The 12,624-nt window shown below is 41.7% G+C and overlaps 1 protein-coding gene and 1 pseudogene across 1 annotated transcript in view; both read left to right on the top strand.

Moving 5' to 3' along the window:
- The window catches only part of LOC137214371 (large ribosomal subunit protein eL31-like), a 59,599-nt pseudogene extending 50,838 nt beyond the window's left edge, over positions 1–8,761 (top strand).
- Positions 1–12,624, top strand: part of ZNF19 (zinc finger protein 19) — a 131,984-nt gene that overhangs the window by 50,875 nt on the left and 68,485 nt on the right. The window lies entirely within an intron of this gene.

The raw sequence follows: 12,624 nt of genomic DNA on the forward strand, positions 1-12,624 counted from the left end.
AGTTCAGTCTCCTCCCTCCCTGCCCCACTGCAGTGGTCTCTGGGTTGTACAGACCTCTGCAGTTATGCACTTTGCTCTACATGTCTGTCTCCCCTGTGAGATTACAGGGGTGATGAGGGGGTTGTGGAATCCAAAGCGAGAGAATCTAAAGGCAAAGTGGAAACTTCTGAACTTGGCCAACAGTCTGAGCAAAAGATAAAGGGGCAACACCTAAAACCATCCCCAGCTAGATTCATTTCCTTCCTGCTTTAAAATGTTTGGGAAGGGAGTTTTCACAGCCCCCCAGTAGCCGTCAGGGCAATGGTGTTCACCTCAGGGGCTCCCAGGCCAACTCCCTGTGCTGTTTGCTGAGCACATCTCGCTTCTCACGCCACCTCATCCCCTCCTGGGCGCTCCTCACAGCACGGCTGCTTTTTCTGCTTCACTGCGTTTCCAGCGTGGATGCTTACGCCTCACTTCACTTTGCCCCGTTTTTTCACATTTCTGTCGCCCGGGAACTTTGTTTCCTCCTTCCGAGGAGATCTACCTTCACCACCACATCCTCCTCTACTCAGCGCCTCGCCTCCCTCCCACGGGCTCTTGCGGGCCTCCCTGGAGAGCCCGGGGAGTGAGCTAACTCCTCTGGGCCCCCGGGGCATGTTTTCTATTGTGCGGTGAATGTTCCTCCTGACTTTTCAAATCTGTAATCAGACAGGCATGAAGTGTAATCAACTGGTGGTGAGGACTGAATGAAAGTGAGCACAGTTTATTTAAGGGGCAAGGAGGAAGTCTACACTGGCAGGCCTGCTCTTCCAGCTTCTTCAGACTCCCTATGGACAAAACCACTGGTCAGCCGGCTTAGGGTTGAAACTGGCAGGTGGACCTTGGGGAAGCTGAGTCCTGAAGCTTCACACACAACCTGTCCTCAGGATGCCGAAAGAACCCAGTACAGGTCTGCTGCTCCCCACCTTGAATTCCTCAGATCTGTAACAAAGCGGGGGGCCCAGGTGGCCCCACTACTCCAGCTCTAGGGTCTCCTTCCAATAGGTGATGAGAAGGGATAGAGTGGGGAAAAGAAATATTCCAACCTCTCTCTCCTCCCACCCTCTGGTTTCTAATAGGTGCCTCCTGTTGGTTGAATCCTACTGGAAACCAGAAGGCAAAGAAGCCCATTGATGCAGTCCTCAGGGACCAGCCCCCCAGGGACCAGAGCAGGGCTGAGAAGGGCAGAGAATGGATCTGTTGGGAAGAAGGAACATACAGAAAATAACCAAGCACAGTCAGGCTGAGTGGGGCAAGCACAGGGTTGGAGCCTGCTTTTCTTTAAAACTTAGGTATTGGGCTTCCCTGGTGGCGCAGTGGTTGAGAGTCCGCCTGCCGATGCAGGGGACACGGGTTCGTGCCCCGGTCCGGTAAGATCCCACATGCCACGGAGCGGCTGGGCCCGTGAGCCATGGCCACTAAGCCTGTGCGTCCGGAGCCTGTGCCCCGCAACGGGAGAGGCCACAACAGTGAGAGGCCCGCGTACAGCAAAAAAACAAACAAACAAAAAAACCTTAGGTATTGTGTCATCCTGAATTTTTTGCAATAATTTTGATTTTTAAAAAAATTAGAATATTACTGATTTTTTTTAGCGCTTTCCCCTCCCCTGAAATTTTGCACCTGAGGCAAAATTCACCTCACCTTAATCCTGGTCCTGAAGTGGTGTTCTGTGGATTAGGGAGATTATGAGTGGGTCTTATTTTGTCATTTTTGCTCACCTGTATGTTCCAGTTTTTTTTTTTTCCAGTGATCCTATATTTGTTATAAAAACAGTTAAATGCAAGATATCTTCTTTGAAAGTAGGGATCCTTCGTTTGTACAACGTGGAGCAGACTTAGCAGAAAAATCAAATGTTTTTTGGATGAGTAAATAAAAGAATGTGTATGTCAACTCTATTCCCAAATCCTACCTCTTCTCAAAATTCTAACTCAAATGGTACTTCCTCATAAAACATTTCCTTATATCCCAAATCACATTGGCCTACAAGGCCTACACAATGTGTCCATGGCCCACCCCGATCTCTCCATATCCCCCCTTACCTCCTGCCACCCTTCCTCTCCACCATATTGGCCCCCTACTGCGTGGCGCTCCTGAAACACAGGAAGCAATTCATTAATATTTGTTGAGAATGAGTGTGACCGCTCTCTCTTCTATCATTCTTGTCATAATCTTTTGTTCTCACAGTTATGCATTTATTTTATCTCCCCTACTCTTAAGTGACTCAGGCTATTTTCCTCACTTTGATATGATCCTTGGTGCCTGGCACAATGCTTGGCATGTTGTCATAACAAATATTAACAACAGTAGTAGAAGAGTCATCATTTGAGTGATTACTAGGGGCCAAACACTATATTAAACATTTATCAGTGTCACCTCACTTCTGTTGTTTTTTGTTTGTTTTTTGTTTTTGCGATACGCGGGCCTCTCACTGTTGTGGCCTCTCCCGTTGCGGAGCACAGGCTCCGGACGCGCAGGCTCTGCGGCCGTGGCTCACGGGCCCAGCCGCTCTGCGGCATGTGGGTCTTCCCGGACCGGCTCACGAACCCGTGTCCCCTGCATCGGCAGGTGGACTCTCAACTACTGCGCCACCAGGGAAGCCCCTCACTTCTGTATTTTAACTGACTGTGAGGACTCACATTTATAGGAATCCACGCAAGTCTGTTATTAGTCCAACTTCACAGCTAAGGAAGCTGAGGTCTAGAGAGGTCAAGTAACTTGCTGAAGGTCACATTGCTAATAAGTGGCATTATAGGAAAGTATAATCCTAAATTACATCAGATCAGTAGTTCTCAAACCGTGGTCCAGGAACTACTGAGATTCCCAAGACATTTCAGGGGAGTCTGTACATTCCAAACCACTCTTGTATGTATACAGTGTTTTTCCTGAGGCTCCACTCCATGTGATATCAAACACATTGAACACAGAAGCAGAGAGAATCCAGCTGTCTCCAGTTAAGTCAGGCACTAAAGAGATTTTCAACAATAATGCTGATCTTTTCACTTATTTTTTTTCTGTTTTGGAAAATATAGTATTTTTCATAGAAAGTCTTATACATGTAATGTGTTTATTATTGTTATTTTAAAATATATTAATAAATATTTTTAAAAATTCATCAGTGTTCCTTTTTAATATAGTAAATATAGATAGACATAGCCTACATAAACAGAAACTTTTGGGGTCCTCAGTATCTTTAAGAGTATTATGCGGCCCTGAGACCAAAGTCCTTGAGAATAGATGTGTTAGATAATTTCTAAGTTTCTTCTCAGCTCTAAAATGTAGGGGTTCTCTATCCATGAAGCAGTTTTGGAGGGTAGGGGCTCAAGATCATTAATCAGTCTGAGAAAAGAGGGGCAGTCTTGGGGCCTGACTCCATGCCTAGGTTCTACATTGACTGGTCTTGGTTACCTGGATTTATTCTGATCTTAACTGCTCTGTGGACTTCTGAAAACTCCTGTTCCTGCCTTGGGTTCACACATAACTCGTAGTTATAATTCAGCACTCCCAGACTCATTATTTCATTCCCTTGTCCCTCATCCTCTTCTTTGCTTCTGTGCCTTTTTTATCTCGACCCTGCTTCCAACTTTCTATACTTAGTCTTCCGTAACAAAGGTTTTACAATACCCAAACACTTCCTGGACTATAGATTAGCCTCAAATGGTTTCTCTTATGTTGCCCCAGGCATATACAGGATTACAACAGATTTCATGTTTTAAATTCTTTCTCATTGATAACCTCTGGTGAAAGGAACAGGGTGGAGGAGGAACAGGGTGGAAGGGAAGTCTCTTTTGTAGTACCTTTTATATCTGTATAAATGAAAACTTTGCTTCAAAGGAAGCAAAGAGAAAAACAAACAAAAACCCCAAAACTCTCCTGAAGTGTAATTCTTTCTTTCTTTTTTCTCTTTAAAAAAATAATAAATTTATTTATTTATTTTAGGCTGCGTTGGGTCTATCGTTGCTGTGCATGGGCTTTCTCTAGTTGCGGCGAGCGGGGGTGGGGTGGGATGGGGGGTGGCTACTCTTCATTGCAGTGCACGGGCTTCTCATTGCGGTGGCTTCTCTTGTTGCGGAGCACGGGCTCTAGGCGCACGGGCTTCAATAGTTGTGGTTCACGGGCTCTAGAGCGCAGGCTCAGTAGTTGTGGTGCACGGGCTCAGTAGTTGTGGCGCACGGGCTTAGTTGCTCCGTAGCATGTGGAATCTTCCCGGACCAGGGCTCAAACCCATGTCCCCTGCATTGGCAGGAAGATTCTTAACCACTGCGCCACCAGGGAAGCCCTCTAAGATTTTTGACAAAAATGTATTTAAAATGTGGGATGAGATAAAATTATTTTTATTGGAAAAATATTGAATCGGCTGTGATGCACTGGAATTCATATTTTGATTTTCCCAATATCTTCTGAGTTTATCAGATTAAACAAGGTATCTCTTAAGTGAAAGAGTAACAGATATAATTCATTGTAATTACATAATACTCAACATTAATAATTATGTAATATAATTCTTGAAATTTTAAAAAGTATACTAGTTTACAGAAATTAAGAAAGTGAATGACTCCAATAAGAAGGCAACAAATTAATTTGCAAGTTTCCAATGATTTATTTTTGTCAAAAATGAAAAAGGAAAATAAAAAACAAAAAAATAAAAATAATGAAAGAGGAACTTATAATGAAATGATGGATCTAAGAAATGATCATTAATGATTGCTAAAACCATTAGATGAAAAGCTAATGGGGACCTTGATAATGAGTGGGTACATTGAACCCACAGATTAATACTATCAGAAAAAAGAGATACTCGGACGTTATGTACCTCCAATGAAACAGGAAGCACACACACACCACCTATGAAGGATTCTTTTTTTTTTTAAGTTTTATTTAGCAGCTAAAGATGACATTTTCAAAGTATATGGTTTTGGGGGGCTTTCTTGGCTGTGCTGGCTCTTTGTTGCTGCATGCGGGCTTTCTCTAGTTGTGGCGAGAGGGGGCTGCTCTTCGTTGCTGTGTGTGGGTGTCTCATTGCAGTGCCTTCTCTCTTGTTGCGGAGCACGGGCTCTAGGCACGTGGGCTTCAGTAGTTGTGGCTCGTGAGCTCAGTAGTTGTGGTGCACAGGCTTAGTTGCCCCATGACATGTGGGATCTTCCCAGACCAGAGATCAAAGCTGTGTCCCCTGCATTGGCAGGCGGATCTTAACCACTGGTTCACCTATGGAAGATTCTTGCCAAAGTATCAACTCTGAATCTGACCAGGCCTAAATATCAATTTTTAGGAAATACAGAGGCCAGGGAGAAGTAATCAGCAAAATCCAGAATGTGGAAAACCCTACAAGAAAAATGACCCAGTTTTTCAACAAACCAATTACAAGAGGAAAGAAAAACAGGAGGAAGAATCTATCACTAAGAGACAAGAGAAATATTAGCCAAAAGCAATTTGTGGGCATTGTTAGGACCTTGAATTGAAAAACCAACACTAAAATCCAAACCAAAACAAAACAAAAAGCATGTATGAGACAACCAGGGGAGATTTGAATGTTGCCTGAATACTGGATGACTTACATTTTTTAGGTGTACTGGTTTGTTTTAAAAAGAGTCCTTATATTTTAGAGCTATATATAGAGGTATTTACAGAAGAAGTGGCCTGATACTTGGCATTTGCTTCAAAATAATCCAGCAGTGGTGAAGGGTGGGGGATGGAGAGCAGATAGTGGGGGCGGATAGAGATCAAACAGGATTGGCCATAGGTTGGTAAAGCTGTTGAAAGCTTGATGGTGGTCACGTAGAGATTCATTTCATTCCTCTTCTAAATTTGTATAGACTTGAACTCTTCAATAACAAAAATTAAAACATAAATGAATAAATGAATCTAAAAAATAAACTCACTGAAGAAATACCTAATCTAGCTGTCAGCAGATAGATCACTGACAGTAATCTTTTGATGATTGACCATTGGGTGGGTTTTGGCATATACCGTCAAAGGATTGATTGACTGCCATTGCTATAACAAAACTCTCTATTCCCATCTACTTGTTTATGTGAACAGTACTTGAATGTGTAGACGCAAAATCAAGAAATAGAGGTTTATGCTGAACTTTTTCATTTTGGCAAGAGGTAATATTTATCCATGAATTCAAGAATAAACAGAAAAAAAAAGCCCCATCCATGCTATTAAGAGATCTGTATTTTCAGCAAATTTCTTTATGTTTAATAACTGTTTGTATTATTTATCAAAATTTGTAATACTTACATTATTTTGATCAAATGTATACTAATACCAATTATAACAACCCAATCCAGAAGAAATTTTTAATATTTGGGACCTTTGGTATCAGGAAACTAAAACAAAAACAAAAACCATAAAAAATTACACAAGGATAAAAATATGTGGGGAAATGTAATGGCAATACCATTTTAAGGAGAAAAAGGAGCGATGTAAAATAGTGATAGCTCTTTTTTCCTATGTGTATGAGCCATACATTCTGGTTTCTTTGTATATCTCATAAGTGGTTTTTGGTTGTTGAAAACTGCACATTTTAAATAAGATAATGTGGTAACTCTGGAAAAATAGATACAATATCTGATAGTTAAAGAAGAGTTTATTCATGTATTTTTACAAATAGGTGATGGGGTATCAATTAGAGCATTAGGATTGTATGGATATATTTAAAAGAATGATGTTAACAGTTTTATTTTAAATTGTCATTATTTATAATATACTGGAGAGCTGCCCTCTTAGCGCAGCCAGCAGCACATCGGGCTTATATAATATACCGGAAGTTACATCCTTTGCAACTCTTTAAACTTCAGAAATGTTAAATATTAGCTAAAAACGAGTAGGGGGACTACTTAGGTCTTTTTTTCTTTTATTGATTTTTTTATTGAGTAAAATTCACAAAACATAAAATTAACCATTAACCATGTTAAACTGTATAATTCAGTAGCAGTTAGTACATTTACAGTGTTGCACAACCATCACCTGTATTTCCAAGACATTTTCATCACCTCAAAAGGAAACTCTAGGGTACTTCCCTGGTGGCGCAGTGGTTAAGCATCTGCCTGCTAAGTCAGGGGATACAGGTTTGAGCCGTGGTCCAGCAAGACCCCACGTGCCATGGAGCAACTAAGCCTGTGTGCCACAACTACTGAGCCTGCGCTCTAGAGCCCGTGCTCTGCAACAAGAGAAGCCATGGCAATCACCACAACGAAGAGTAGCCCCTGCTCGCCACAACTAGGGAAAACCCCGCACACAGCAACAAAGACCCAACGGAGCCAAAAATAAATAAATAAAATAACTTTTTTAAAAAAGAAAAAAAAAGGAAACTCTACACCCATTAAGCAATCACTCCTCCTGGCAACCACTAATCTGTTTTCTGTTTCTATGGATTTACTACTCTGGACGTTTAAGGAAACTCTACACCCATTAAGCAATCACTCCTCCTGGCAACCACTAATCTGTTTTCTGTTTCTATGGATTTACTACTCTGGACGTTTCATATAAATGGAATCATACAGTATGTAACCTTGTCTAGCTTCGTTCACTTAACATGTTTTTGCTGTTTATCCAAGTTGTATCATGTATCAGTATTTCAATCCCTTTTATGGTTGAATAGTATTCCACTGAATGGATATATCACATTGTGCTTATTCACTCATCAGCTGATGGACATTTGGGTTGTTTCTACCTTTTGGCTATTATGAATAGTGCTGCTATTATGAACATAGGTGTACAAGTATTTGTTTGAATACCTATTTTCAATCCTTTTGGTTCTATACCTAGGAGTGACGTTGCTGATAATTTGGTTTAACTTTTTGAGGAACTACCAAACTTCTCCACAGCCACTGCAACATTTTACATTTCCACCAGCAATGTATGAAGGTTCCAATTTCTCCACATCTTTGACAACTCTTGTTATTTTCCATTTTAAAAAAGTCATGAGCTTTCCAACGCTGGCCGGGCAGGATGGCTCCCGCAATGAAGGGCGGCAAGAAGAAGAAGGTCCGGTCTGCCATCAACGAGGTGGTGACCAGAGAATACACCATCAACATTCACAAGCGCATCGTGGAGTGGGTTTCAAGAAGCGTGCCCCTCGGGCACTCAGAGAAATCTGGAAATTTGCCATGAAGGAGATGGGAACTCCAGATGTACTCATTGACACCAGGCTCAACAAAGCTGTCTGGGCCAAAGGAATAAGGAATGTCCCATACTGTATCCATGTGCAGTTGTCCAGAAAACATAATGGAAGATTCACCAAACAAGCTCTATACATTAGTTACCTATGTACCTGTCACCACTTTCAAAAATCTACAGACAGTTAGTGTGGATGAGAACTAACTGCTGATTGTTCAATAAAGTTATAGAACTGCCAAAAGAAAAAAGAAAAAAAAAAGTTATGGTTAACTTAGTGGATGTGAAGTGGTATCTCAATGTGATTTTCATTTTCATTTTCCTAACGAGTAAGAATGTTGAGCATCTTTTAATATGCTTGTTAACTGCAACTACCTAGTATTCACAAAATTACCTTAGGAGGTGTACAAACAAAAAATGTATGGCTCATGACTCTAGGCCTAAACTGCTGTGTTTCTTTTCTTTTCTTTTTTTAACATCTTTATTGGAGTATAATTGCTTTACAATGGTGTGTTAGTTTCTGCTTTATAACAAAGTTTATCAGTTATACATATACATATGTTCCCATATCTCCTCCCTCTTGTGTCTGCCTCCCTCCCACCCTTCCTATCCCACCCCTCTAGGTGGTCGCAAGGCACTGAGCTGATCTCCCTGTGCTATGTGGCCGCTTCCCACTAGCTAGCTATTTCACATTTGGTAGTGTATATATTTCACTGTTACTCTCTCACTTCGTCCCACCTTACCGTTCCCCCTCCCCATATACTCACGTCCATTCTCTACGTCTGTGTTTTTATTCCTGTCCTGCCCCTAGGTTCATCAGAACCTTTTTTTTTTTTTTTTAGATTCCATATATATGTGTTCCATATGGTGTTTGTTTTTCTCTTTCTGACTTACTTCACTCTGTATGATAGACTCCAGGTCTATCCACCTCACTACAAATAACTCAATTTCCTTTCTTTTTATTAGCCCTCTTCTATTTTGAAGACATCATTATAAATGCTAAACTTCCAAGCCTATATGATGGAATTTGAACGCCAGTTAGCTAGCCCCTTGGACATAGTGAGCTTTTTCCATGCTAATTTGTTAGTTTGACATGACAGCCAGAAGAGACCTTCAGCTGTGCCGAATTGTGGTTCTCACAGACTGAGTGGGAATGCTAAGGGAAAGACATTTTTGTGTGAGGCTGGAGGAGAGTGAGGAAATGAGGAGGGATCTGCACAATGTTGTGCCTAGGCAGGGATCTGTGAAAGCAACAGGAGAGTCTCAGGACCCCATGTCTATCCTAGGACAGCAGGGAGCTGTACAATTGGCGATATCCCCTGTATAGATCAATAGTTCTTTGAGGACAAGAACAGCATCTTAGTCTATATCTTTACATGTTCCCTAACCCAGAACCTGGCTCATAGTAGGTACACACAGTATGTTTGCTGAATGGGAAAGTGCACTGGCGACACTCTGACCCATGATGACTGTCTCCTTGGTGGGAATTAGGAGGTAGACATCCTGGTTGTTGCTCCGGATTCTCTCTCCTTCCTGTCTATCTCAGTCTGACATCCTCTAACAGCTCTTCATTACCCCCACCACTGTGTTCCTAAGATCCCCAGCTTCAACATAAAATATCCCCTATATCCTTGATCATTATTTCTAGAGCATTCCCTCTACTTCCATTATATTTCTGTTACCTTCGACCTACACATAGGCATGGCCATGCTTGTGACCTTAGAATCACATCCAACACTTTGTAGTAAAGAAGAATTCGAGAGACTGTTGAATTTTTTGTCGATAGACCCTTACCACAGATGTCTGTAGGTTTATTGGGTGTTATTCCCTTTATTCCTTGCCTCTAAAGAAGGCCCTTCCAAGCTCCTGTGCAGACGGTATAAAGCCGGGTTGATAGAGTTTGAGAGCCAGGTGGGAGAATAGATCTCGGGGGATGGGGGAGGAGGAGTTGAGGCATTGTGATATTTCTCTGTACAGTTTGCAGACTTTCATTCATCTCCTTGTTCTAAATCCACTGCTTCAATCTGGCCCTCTGTATTTTTTTTTTCCCCCAGAGAATAAACCTCCTGTGTTACAGGGTTTGGGGGCAGAAATCTCTGGGCTGTATACATGGGGATGGGATCTATAGGTCCAGTTGTCCCTATACCTCTTCCCTCTTTCCTCTTCCCTGTGTTTTGTGTCTGCTGTGCAAAGTGTCTGACGCCTGATTCCTGAGCCTCTCTGCTGGGTGAATCAGTTTGCTTTGTGGTATTATCCACGTGTCCTAGCCACCCTCCTCCCCTCTCTTGTCACATGCAAGGCTTCTGGTTTTCTCTGGTTACCACTTCTTTCTCTCTTTCCATCTGCTCACACTGTGTTGACATCTCTCATCAGTTTTCATCTCCTTTCTCATTCTCTTGTCCTTGTAAATCCTTATCCTTGTTGTACTTTTAGTGTCATGTTATAGGATTCCAGGAATTCTTGTGTTCAGTCCACCCTTATTTAATAAGCAACTACTCTTTAAGGTCATCAGTTCCACACAATGTAATACTCTGTAGTTGTTAGATGGAATAACATAGCTATATGTCTGAACCTGTGGAGTGGACAATATAGAAAGTTAAATGAAAAAGAAAGTTGCAGGGAATTCCCTGCCGATCCAGTGGTTAAGACTGAGCTTTCACTGCTGTAGCCCGGGTTCAGTCCCTCGTTGGGGAACTAAGATCCCGCAAGCTGCATGGCATGGCCAAAAAAAGAAAAAGCAAGTTGCAGTTGGTATGTATAATATAATACCATTTGTGTTTAAAAATTGTTTATATTAAGACTCCGTGCTCCCAATGCAGGGGGCCCAGTTTCGATCCCTGATCAGGGAAGTAGATCCCACGTGCATGCCGCAACTAAGGAGCCTGCCTGCCACAACTAAGACCCGATGCAACCAAATAAATAAATATTTTTTTTAAAATTGTTTATATTATATATATACACATGCAAATATCATATATATAATATAAAATATAGTCTCCTTAGTATTATCTGAGACAGTATAAGTATCAGAATAGGGACTTCCCTGGTGGTCCAGTGGTTAAGACTTTGCCTTCCAATGCAGGGAGTGCAGGTTTGATCCCTGGTCAGGGAGCTAAGATCCCACATGCTTCCTGGCCAAAAAACCAAAACATAGAACAGAAGCAATATTGTAACAAATTCAATAAAGACGTTAAAAATGGTCCACATAAAAAAAAAACTAAAAAAAATAGAATATATAGAGCTATTTTCATTTGGCAAAAATATTTAAAACGGTTTAGCTTAAAAGTCTAGGCAATCTGGTGAATGTAAAAATTTACTTTGGGGGCTACGGAGCCAGGAAGCACCATTCGTGTTGTGTTCTATGTGAACAGTACCCCTGAAGTTGTGCAACTGCAGTGGCCCTTCCTGGAGTTCCCCCGCAAAGAAGCTGTCACCTCCCAGAGCAGCGGCAATGATTAGCCAGCTTGCTTCCCCCATGTGTGACTCCTAGTGGCCAATTTCCCAGGACGTGACTGTTTGTAGTTAATGATCCTTCTGATGTGTACCAGCGAGGCCAACTCCTAAGTAGGTGAATAATAAGCAGCAAAACTTATATTTGTGGAGATGTCCATTCTAGCATGTTGTGGGGTCCTCCTTACGAAAGCAACCAACTCTTCCTTCTTCCAAGCACCTTCAACCTCCAACCCAACTCACGATCCAATGAGAAGATGTGGAAATTTTCCAGTTGAAACTCAGTGGCACAGGGTTGAAAGCAATTTAGCCACATATGCAAATGTTCTCTAGCAACAGGTTTCTAGCTTTTTTCCCTCAAACTTAGCTGCATAATGGAATCACCTGGGAAGGTTTTAACTCCCATGCCAATGGGAAAAGACTGAAAAAGAATAGATACATGTTTATGTAAACTGAATCACTTTGCTGTACACCTGAAACTAACACAACATTGTTAATCAACTGTGCTCCAATATAAAATAAAATTTTTTTAATTGAAAAAAAAAACTCCCACACGCAGGGTGAACACATATCTAGAGAGTCAAATCTTTAATGAGGTTTCTCAGCATTGGCCATATTGACATTTGGGACCAGACATTCTTTACTATGGAGGCCTTTCTCTTTCTCTGCATTGTGGGATGTTTAGTACCATCCCTCGGCTCTACCCACTAGATACCAGTGACACCCTCTCCCGGTTGTAACAACCAAAAGACATTGCTAAGTGTTTCCTGGTGGAAGGAGCAAATCACCCAATTGAAAATCACTGCTTTGGGGGCAAGACCCAGGCATCACAGTTTAAAAAAATCTTCCCAGGTGATTCCAATGTGCATTCCAGTTTAAGAGCTGTGATCTGATGGAATTTACTTTGGGAAGCATATCCTGGTGGAGAGTCCCAGGAGTTTTGGAGTGAGTTTTTATAAACTGTGATTTAATATTGATTCAGTAAAAATGAGTATATTCTGAGCCAGATGAGCAGTTCCATTCATCCTATCTAGT

Source organism: Pseudorca crassidens, chromosome 20, assembly GCF_039906515.1.
Source record: "Pseudorca crassidens isolate mPseCra1 chromosome 20, mPseCra1.hap1, whole genome shotgun sequence".
NCBI lineage: Eukaryota > Metazoa > Chordata > Mammalia > Artiodactyla > Delphinidae > Pseudorca > Pseudorca crassidens.